The following is a 10,076-nucleotide window of genomic DNA, read 5'->3' as shown; positions in this document are numbered from 1 at the left end:
CAGAATGCTAAAAAATATATTGTGGTATTGCTTCCAGATCAGTGAGCTGCTTCAGAGGAAGGATCTTCTCTGAACAATGTTAATTTCATGAAATAATATTATTGTTGGGGCCAGGTTGGCCCAACTTCCCCAAGGCTCCTCCAGCCTGGGTGGTAGCCCAACAATCTGACTCCACTCACTGGCTCTGGCAGTCCCCCCTGGCACCTCGCCAGCCTCCAGACTCGCACCTGCCATGACGCTGCCCCCGACTCACCAGAGATGCCACTTGCAGGCCCCAAGACACCACTGATGAGACCCGGGAAGCCGCTGAATCCACCGTCAGCCTCCTGAATGTTGGCAACATAGATGCTGGGATTTGGGGCTCTACTGACGGCCTTGCCGGGCCCTGGAGCACCTCTGATATGCCGAGTCTTCCTGGGACTGCCCCAGGAGAGGTGGAGGTGGGCACTACCATGAAGGTCTGGGAGACACAAGGGCCATAGCCTAGGTATGGCTCTGGGAACGGGCTCAGCATCTGGAAATGGGTGGGCAAACCTGGGGCAAACCAGAATCTCCCTTGAGCTCTCAGGGGAAAGGGCAGAAGGCAATGGTCAGGGAGGAAATGGGACCTGGAGGTAGTGGAGGAACTACCTCAGGCCCAGGGGAAACTGCCGAGGATGGGAGTCACAGGCAGACCACATTCTGAGACCTCAGCCAAGCTTTTCAGCCTTCAACCCCCGGGCAGCCCCACCCCCTGAAGTGACAGAGGGGGGGCAGAGGGGAGTGGCAGCATGGACCCTAACAATTATATACAACTTTATGTGTGAGAGATGCATATTGTAAAAGCATAGAAGAAAATGCAATACAACCCTAATATGACAATTAAACGTACAAATATATATTTATAACAGAACTAAACAGATTATACAAAATCTATTTCCTTTCATATAAAAATGGCAATCCTATTTTTCTATAGGATTGTGGCAAGCTAAGGTGTTGATTATGCCTGTGTTATGATTATGAACATTTTTGATACTGGAGAATAAAGTTAAGAACATTCTCATCCATTAAGTGAATTCTGCCTTCATAACATCAGTGTAAAATGTTATTATGTGAACATTGGTCAGAATACTGTCATATTGCTTTTCTGATTGGTATGGAGGATCCAAGGTCGAAATTAGTGCAGAAGCACACTGGCCATGTGAACTAGTTGAACCAGTACGCTTTCTGCTTTGTTAGGGACTTAAATAGTCTAAAAAGAGAGAAGCCATGCAAGCTCCTGGATTTTACCTGGCTAGACATTATTTAGACTTCTCCTGTGAATAATTCTATGCTCTTAGGCAGGGATCCAGCTCAGTTGAAATATGCACTGCAAGCATGATGTTTCATCAGCAATGGGTTTACTCCTTGTGGGCTTGCCATTTATGCTGCTCCCACCAGGTGGAGGTAGAACACAGGGAATTTGTGCTCTCAGATCTGGACCTATGTGGAATGGCAACGCCCTCTGAAGCTGAGTCTTCAAAGGCAGGTCCTTGACCAGAGGCTTCAGAATCCATGGGTCTGGAGGAGGTTCAGCCATGTCATGGGTCCACTGAGCTTCCTTGAGGATGGTTCCTGATTCATCTTGGTCATCCTCAGATGAGGAATCTGTTCCTGACCCAAAAGGGGTCCTGACATCCACTCCAGGACAGCTCAACAGTCTAAATAACTGTGTGTGTAGTCTCAAGAGAATACAATGGAACCCTTTAATCTAATTTTTCAGTAGAAAAACATTTTAAATGGATTGCTCTCATATTTATATTCTTTATTTTGTTTTGTTTTATGTTTTGAAGACTACTGCTTTTAAGCAACATGTTTGGTTGTTTGTTCCAGCAAATTTGAGTCTCGTATAAAAGGTTGGAAATGTTAGGAAAAACCTCATGATTTGATAAATAGAGCGATATATATATGGCCCCCAGAAGAAGATGCAATAAAATTGGGGGGGGAGAAGATGCGTAGTTTCACTAGCATCTGGGTAACACTTCCTAGTCTTCAAAGCATTTGGCATCCATTGCTGTCTTGTAATCTTCACAGCCAGCATATAAGGTTGAATATTATAATCTCCACATGGGAGCTGAGAAATTTTAGCCATCTAGTATGCTCAGGACGGAGGCAAGATTTGTACCAGTGACTTCCTAATCCATAGCTTAATTTCTTATAATGCAATCCTAAATAGAGTTATACCTATTTAAATATACTGGAGTCAATGGGCTTAGACTGGTGGATTTAGGAATCCACTACTAATCACTGTGCAATATTAGCTCCCATTACAGTATAAATGTTATACCTGAAATGTTTTTTAACAATTTAGTTGCCATGGCTATCCCCCCAGAATTTGGTGCAGAGAATTCTGTTGCCAGGGTATCCAAAGGGCAGGAGCTGATGATGTAAGCCACTTTAATTCTTTGGTATAGAAATGCTTTGAAATATTTACTGTTTAGCTACAAGCACAAGTTAACACAACTCAGGGCCTTTCTTTATGCTCATTTTGTTGCATAATAAATGCACATTCATTGATCATTTTCTGTGTCTAATCTGCACATCGTTTCCCAAAAAGTGAGCTTTGGAGATACAGTGTTTTTCCAATAATGAAATTAGTTCTGTTCTGTTCTTTAAATCTATGAAAACGCTATTCTTTTTTAATGGAGGACTTCCATTGAAATTGTTGTGGTTTCTTTAATCCTATCACTCACTTAAAAAACCCTCAAGGTGACTGAATAAGGCATATAAAATATCCTCAGCTTCAAATAATAATCACAATGATTATATAAAATGATCATATAATTGAAAAGCTGGGTTTTCTTCTGCACACAAGATGGCACTAGTTTGCCAGCTTACTTCCTTGGGCAGGCTCAACTGAACAATAGCCAAGCAGGAAAACTGCTAAATCAAAGAGAAAGATAAGGGTTGTGCGTGTGTTTCTTCCAAGGACTGAGATTGAAGTCCGAGGCAGGATCCAGGCAGACACGTAGCTGACCAATCAGTTTATATCAATTTGGCCAATGGCACGCATGGGCTTTTTGTCTGCTTTGTGTATATAAGTTGGGGTTTTCAGAAGGGATTCTCAGTCTTGTTTGTCTCCTGTTATAACATGTACTCACTGCTGATGTCACAATTAAAGAGCCGTTCGTTTGCCCAGTAGCCTGGGGTTCTTCCTACGAACACACATATTTTACACTGGCATTGAGGATGGGATCACGATGCTAGGTACGGAACTCTGGTAAGTGATCATCTACAGCTGTTGAATCACTGGAGTGGATCCTGTCGCCAAGGAAGGACAAACCGCCTGCTGAATCACTTTGGGACCATTGTTCATTTTGTGCCTGACCTCCACGGAAGGGACTGTCTTGACTGTTGAATGCACTGCCCAGAAAGAAGACTCAGCAAAATGAACGTCATGGCTACCTTTGGCCACATTGAACCATTTGATCTTAGCTGCCCAACCGGTTGGCAGTCCTACAAGAGGCAATTCTGGCACCACCTCATGACCAATGGCATCAACAGTCAGTGTTCCTGAGTTTGTGCAGGCCAAATACCTACTACCTCACACAAGTTCTCTTCATTCTGGACAACGTGGATGCTGCAGACCTGCATGAGATTCTCTGGTGCCTTTGGGAACACTGCAACTTCCAGCCTGGAGAAATTGCCTGCTGCCACACGTTTTTCTAGCATGTCCAAGAGAAGGGTGAGTCTGTTGCTGAATTCACTGTTGTGTTCCACAACCTTGCTCGAGACTGCGAGTCCATCTTCTGCAATGGGGAAGAACCCAGCAGAGCTATAGATTAGCTGAAGACTCTCCACCCTCTTGGACCAGTTGCACCTGGACCAGAATGCAACCCAGTCAGTACACCAAGAGGTCTCCATCACGCCCCACACTTTTGCCCTAGACAGCCTGGTCTACGTCTGGAACTACAATAATGGTCCCAACTGGATCTCAGCTGCAGTCACATAGGCAACTGGACCTGTGTCCTACAGTGTCTAAACCTCTGACATCTGCAACCTCTGATGGCATGTGGATCAGGTAAGTTGCTGCAAATGCAGACCAGCCATACCAGAAGCACATTTGAGCCTGGGACCTGCAACTGCAACTGCTGCTGACAGCCACTTCAGCCTGTCACAGCACCGGACCTGACTGTGCAGATGCCTTCTGGGCCAGTGCCCAAGGTTACAGCAGCCTCTGTCATTCTGTGGGACATTGCCCAGCCAGCTTCAGCTCCTGAGCTACGCCGGTCTACAAGGATTTGCACAGCACTTCACTATTTACAGGACTTCATACATCATTTGATTAGTGACTACCTAAGGGGGAGGAGTGTTGTATATGTGTTTTCAGGGACTGAGCATGAGGTCTGAGGCAGGATCAAGGCAGACACGGAACTGACCAATCAGTTTATATCAATCAGTGCTAATCTAGTCAATCAGTTTAAACCAATCAATGCTCCTCAGAAGCCCAGTCAGGTAGGTGATGAGTCCTAGCTCCTCCCACCGTCCCTGTCTGGATTTATTTATGGTACAGATGGTACCATATTTATGGTACTGACCTCTATCTTCTAGAATAATTAAAACAAATTGCTTGGATAGGTTGTGGAGTCTGTCATTAGAACTATTTTTAATGTCATTACCAAACACAAATAATTCTGCATGAAGCAAGAAAATAAATCCTGAAAAACAGGGATTCTACAGAACAGGGGACTGCGCCAAAGAAGGTCAATCTATTATTCTGACATGTACCCCTACAAGGTCACCCTCTTGCCCATCCACCTGCATTGACCTATTTGACTTCCTTTGTTTAAATTCAGGCAGAGCAGTAGCAGAGAACTGATGATGCTTTTGATTATTGCAGGTGCTGGGAAGCAAGAATGGAGCAAGAAACACACAGGGACAGAGTTCTTTCTCCTCCCTTCCCTTTCCTTTGCCTTTCGAGGCTCCATGCCAAACCTAAGATAAGATCCGTAACTGCTGCCTGCAGAGCCCTTCCAATGAGATCATTCAGGAAGTTTAGTGAATCCTATTTAATTGTTGCCACTTCCTAGACCTTTGTGTAGCAAAATTGTCATGGTGCAACTTGTGACATCAGCCAAAACATCTGTTTAAAAACTTGCAGCAACCAGGTACAGATTCTTTTAGCTGAGCTGCTCTCTCCTCATATTGCTTTCATTTGGAATTAAGCAATGGAAGTCTATGAAAAATCGCCAGCATGGTGTTGCAGTGTCAGACCAGGATTTAGGAGATCACGGGTTCAAGTCCTCACTCTGCCATGGAAGCTTGCTGGATATCACACACTTTTGGCCCCCCATGTGTTCAGCTGCTGACAAACTAGTACTGACACATAGTCTAAATGCCAGCATATGCCAGAGTGGTTGTCTGAGCAGTTCCCAAATAAATGGGTGAAGCAAATAAAGCAAATAATACACCAATTATTGTACAGTATCCCCACCAAACCCGTATCACAATAGAGCACCATACAACAAACACAACATTGTGAAGATTTAATCAACCTTTACTTTTTCATCTCTTAATGCACTTCTGTAACCATTAGCATGGACTTGGGCCTCATTGTTTACTGGCCAATCAGGTCACCTGTCCAGTTCCTGGCTGCGTCCTTGTCCAGCCTCATTGGTCGTCTGCTCAGTGGCTGCCCAATCAGCATGCGTGTCCTGTCCCTGACCACCTCCTCACAGTTTTCAGTTTGTCGAAGTCCTAACTCCCCCCTCCCCACCTGCTGTGAAGGAAGCTCTATCAGCCTCTGACTGAAGCAAGGGAGGCATTTCTGAGAGCAATGCAAAGGAGTCTGTGGGTGTACTTGTGCTATCCTTTTGAGAGGGGGGAAAGCTATCTCCTTGGCTGGCAGGGAGGCCACAGAAAAGCCCCTTTCACTTAAAATACTGCCGTGGCTGGCCTTGCTGCTGGAGGGAAGACTCAGCCAAGCCATGTGTATTTCTTCTCCGTGACTCTTTGTAGATTTGAGGCCTACCACACAGGTTTATTGTGCAGATGAAACTGGATGCTGTTGCAGAGGTTCTTTTGCCTCATGTTTCATCTGTACAACAACCCTGTGCAGTAGCTCTCAAGTGTTTCAACTCCACAACAACCCTGTCCAAGCTCCAAAGCAGCCCTTTCTGCTTGGGGAGCTGATCTTTATAGTCTGTATATGAGCTGTCATTCCAGGAGCTCTTCAGGCCTCACCTGAGCTGGAAATATTCTTGGGGGTTTGGAGAAAGGACTTAAAATGCAACAATACTTCAGAATCTACCCTCCAAAGTAGCCATTTTCGCCTGTAGAGCTGATCATTATAATCTAAAGATGAGCAGCGATACTAGAGATAATGTTAGAGGTTTGCAGACTGAGGCTGGGGTGGAGTGGTGTGGGTGTGTCCCTCCTGGGCTATGGGATTTGGCTAGCCCATACTAGCAACTGTTTGTATTTTGGGGTGCAGGCAGACAGGCAGACCACCATCAGTCCTGCGTCTAGAAAGTGCAGGAAGATCTAAATAAAGAATATTTTCCTCCTGAAACTGTAAATGGTGAACAAGTAAATGGCTGGAGAGACATGGGAACTGAAGCGACTTTTCTCAAGTCGCTTGGCTTAGTAAATAAAAATCAGTATTTGCCAGGAAGGTCCTACAAAATCAAAGGCATAAGTGGCCCAGAATTTCAAGGGGAGTTACTTTTACAGGAAAGTAGACAGTGAGACTTTGGGGGGAACTAGGTGTTCCACTTTTATTAAGCCATGACTTGGCTTTGCGGACAACAACAGGAACTGCAGTTGTCAGCAGCAGCCTGAAGCTTCAGAAGGGCAGACATCACCATCAGATGGAAAAAGGTTTATATTGTTCACTGCAAATGTTCTAGTGCTTGGAGGTACCTTTTTGTTACAGAAAGAGCTTTGCAAACTGGCCTCTGTAGTGTATGGGAGCTAGCTAGGGAGGGGCGTTGCCATCCTCTTTTCAGTTGTCACAAAGACCTGAATGGCCTTGTATTACCACTTTGGTTTTATACTGAAAGTAATCACCTCGGAGTGCCTGGAGCTCTCTTGAGCTGAATGTACACTGCCTACTCACGCTGGAAACACAAGCACTTTGCTGATTACAGATAGTTTTACAATTGCTCTGGTGAGAAGGACACAGCTGCCTGATGACGGAAATGCTTGGAAGACGCTGCCCAGGTTGTCTGCTTGCGCATATGTTTGACCTTGAGGGCTGGTTTGCATCCTGTTCTAGATGAGTGCCTTCCCTGGGTCAAAGCAGCCAACAGAGAACAGGAAAGGCAAGTTGACAGCCCTCCTTTTGTGAATTGTTCCCAGTAACATTTTAATCGGTTCAAAACTACAGTCCATGTCATTATTGCTCTTATCAGCTACATTGTTCCAGGGCCTCTTGAGAACAAGAAAGACTGGATAATTTTGTTGGGCAACTGAAGCTTTGTAGGGCAGGAGTCTGAACGCTGAGTGCATAATAAAGGAGCTCCCATTTTATAATCCTGCAGTGACCCCAATAGTCTTGGTGATGGTAACAAAGTGTTCATAACAGAAGTGAACAGAAGTGGATATAAAACCACACTGTGTAGTTACATATGCAGTCAAATATAAGTCTATGAAGCGTATCTATTATTGAAAGGACAACAGATACCAGGGAACTAGCTAAGAGTTGCCATCTCTAGATTTAAAATTCCTGGAGATTTGGGGATGATGATTGAGGAGAGTGGACTTTGAGTAGAGGGAACTCAGGAGAAATATGATGCAGTAGCAACCATTCTCTGAAGGTGCCCTTTCTTCCATTGGAACTGATCTCTGAAAGCTGGAGATCAGGTATAATTCTGGGAGATCTCCAGGCCCTACTTGAAGGCTGATCTTAAACTTACAGTATGGATGATGTGCATAAACTGTATGAATTTATATATAGGCATTACTAGAGGTTTACCTGTAAAAAAGTGGCAATCCCACCATTCTTATAACATAAAAAGTGGGTAAACTAATTGGTTCATACCTTACCAAGTATATTCTGCCAGGCATCCCCGTTGACAATTAAACAGACTTATATGCCCCCTCTCACCAATAGACTATTTGGTTGTAGGATAAAAGCTGAAAAGACATTTACTTCTGAATGCAATAATGAATATTTCAGTGGCTTTGCTCATACATATTTTTGAACTGAAGACTATTTCTAAAGAAAATTAATTAAGAGATTTTATGGTATAGTAGCATTATACCCTATCTCCTCTGTTTTTCCCCCATCAACATATATTTGACTTGGAAACCCACAGAATGTGCCTGGGATTGTATGGGATCTGGGCTACTGTGGAACCATTCATATGGTTGGACACATAAACTTATTTATTTAAAATATTGATATCCTCTTCTATGTCCCAAATAACACGAAAATACAAAAGACCATTGACAAAATAAAAACAGGTTAAAAAGAAATCAGATTACAAAAAACAGCCAGATATGCCAAAACAGTACCTTCCACCAAATGCCCCCATAAAATAACTTCCTAAATACAGTGACACATTGTACTTAATCTTCTAGGCCATTCCTCAGGAAAAACCACAAACTGTTTTTTTTTGCCATACATATAAAGCTACCACTAGGAGCTTGGATTGGACCAAACCACCGGTACAGGAAACACAGGGGAGGTCTTGTGATATTTGTAGATGTGGATCTAAAAGATGATGCGCAGGTTCTAGGCAACTGCTGTCCCAATCAATTCCAGACCATATTAATTAAAGGCCTGGAAATCTTGTGTGTATCAATGTATACATACTGCCAATGAGCTCCTCAGTTCAGATTAAGGAGAAACCCTGAGATTTTTTTGGCTACTACAATGGAATTTTTGTCTCTCCACTACGGTTGTGTGCGGTGGCGTCCGAATCGGCCATTCCGGAATGTAGTGCAGTGGTGCTCACTTTAAAAGTGGGCTAGGAGCCACCAGCTCCCACCCCAACTGCCAGCGCTCACTGTGGGAGCACAGAGAGAAGTGGATGGGGGGCACTGTGACTGCTGGCACACGGGGAGGGGGAGCTTTGCTGCCTTCTAGCCCAATTTTAAAGCAGACTTTACCCCAGTAACAAGATAAAAACAGCAAACAAGAACAAAGCACCCTGATCCCTCCCCCCAAAAAAACATTTACCCTCTACTAAATGCCCTTCTGAAATACAATCATTTTGTATACTTTCATAAATTAAAGAAAGGACCCTTTGCACCCACACTGGTAAACCATTCCAGTTTTGCCACTGAAAAAGGCCTTGACTGGCTCCAAACAGGCAGTCCAGAGAGAGGGCATTATCAGCAGAAAGCTGTCTGAAAAATAAAGCCGGTACATGGACATATACCATTAAATGTTAGTTTTGCATATATTTATTACCAAATCAAAGATTTCTGTTAAAACTATATGTTTCTGGTTATGCAATGTATATAATGTAACACTCCTGAAAAATGTATGCATGCACATATACACACGCACGCACATTGCATAAAATACTGTGTCTTTATCTAAAATCATATGACCATGATAAACACAGCTTGCAGGACTGCTATTTTTGGCTATTTTGGCACCTGCAGAATTAGAGGTCATCACAGACCACCAAATGGTTACACTTGACCTAATTCAGTCTTGGCAAGTGCTCGTTCAGGAGGCTGTGCCACCTGTTCCAGGATTGCATTAAGTCAGGGTTTAGAAAGAAGTGAAACAAGAAATGATAGTTCCGACACGTGAATATGGAACATGTTTAATATCTTTATGTCAACAATCTTTGTCAACATATCTTTATGTCAACAATAGTACATGCTGAATAGTACATGCTAATACAAGGGAAAGGAGAATTTAATACAAGGGAAAGGAGAATTTAACAGGATTTAAGCAACACATTGCTTAAAACATTCAGACAATTAATATTTATATAGGTTTTTAAGAGGTAGGAAACCATCCAGGGAGGCAAATCCAACTATTGGATAACAAAACAGGAGGTAGATATGGAGACTGCAGAGATGTTGGAGATTTGGACAGTTCCTGCAACAGAACTACTAGGATGAATCCAATCAGCTTTTCCATAGACGGAAAAGGA

Source organism: Paroedura picta, chromosome 11 (assembly GCF_049243985.1).
Source record: "Paroedura picta isolate Pp20150507F chromosome 11, Ppicta_v3.0, whole genome shotgun sequence".
Lineage (NCBI taxonomy): Eukaryota > Metazoa > Chordata > Lepidosauria > Squamata > Gekkonidae > Paroedura > Paroedura picta.
Note: the sequence above shows the minus strand (reverse complement) of the source record.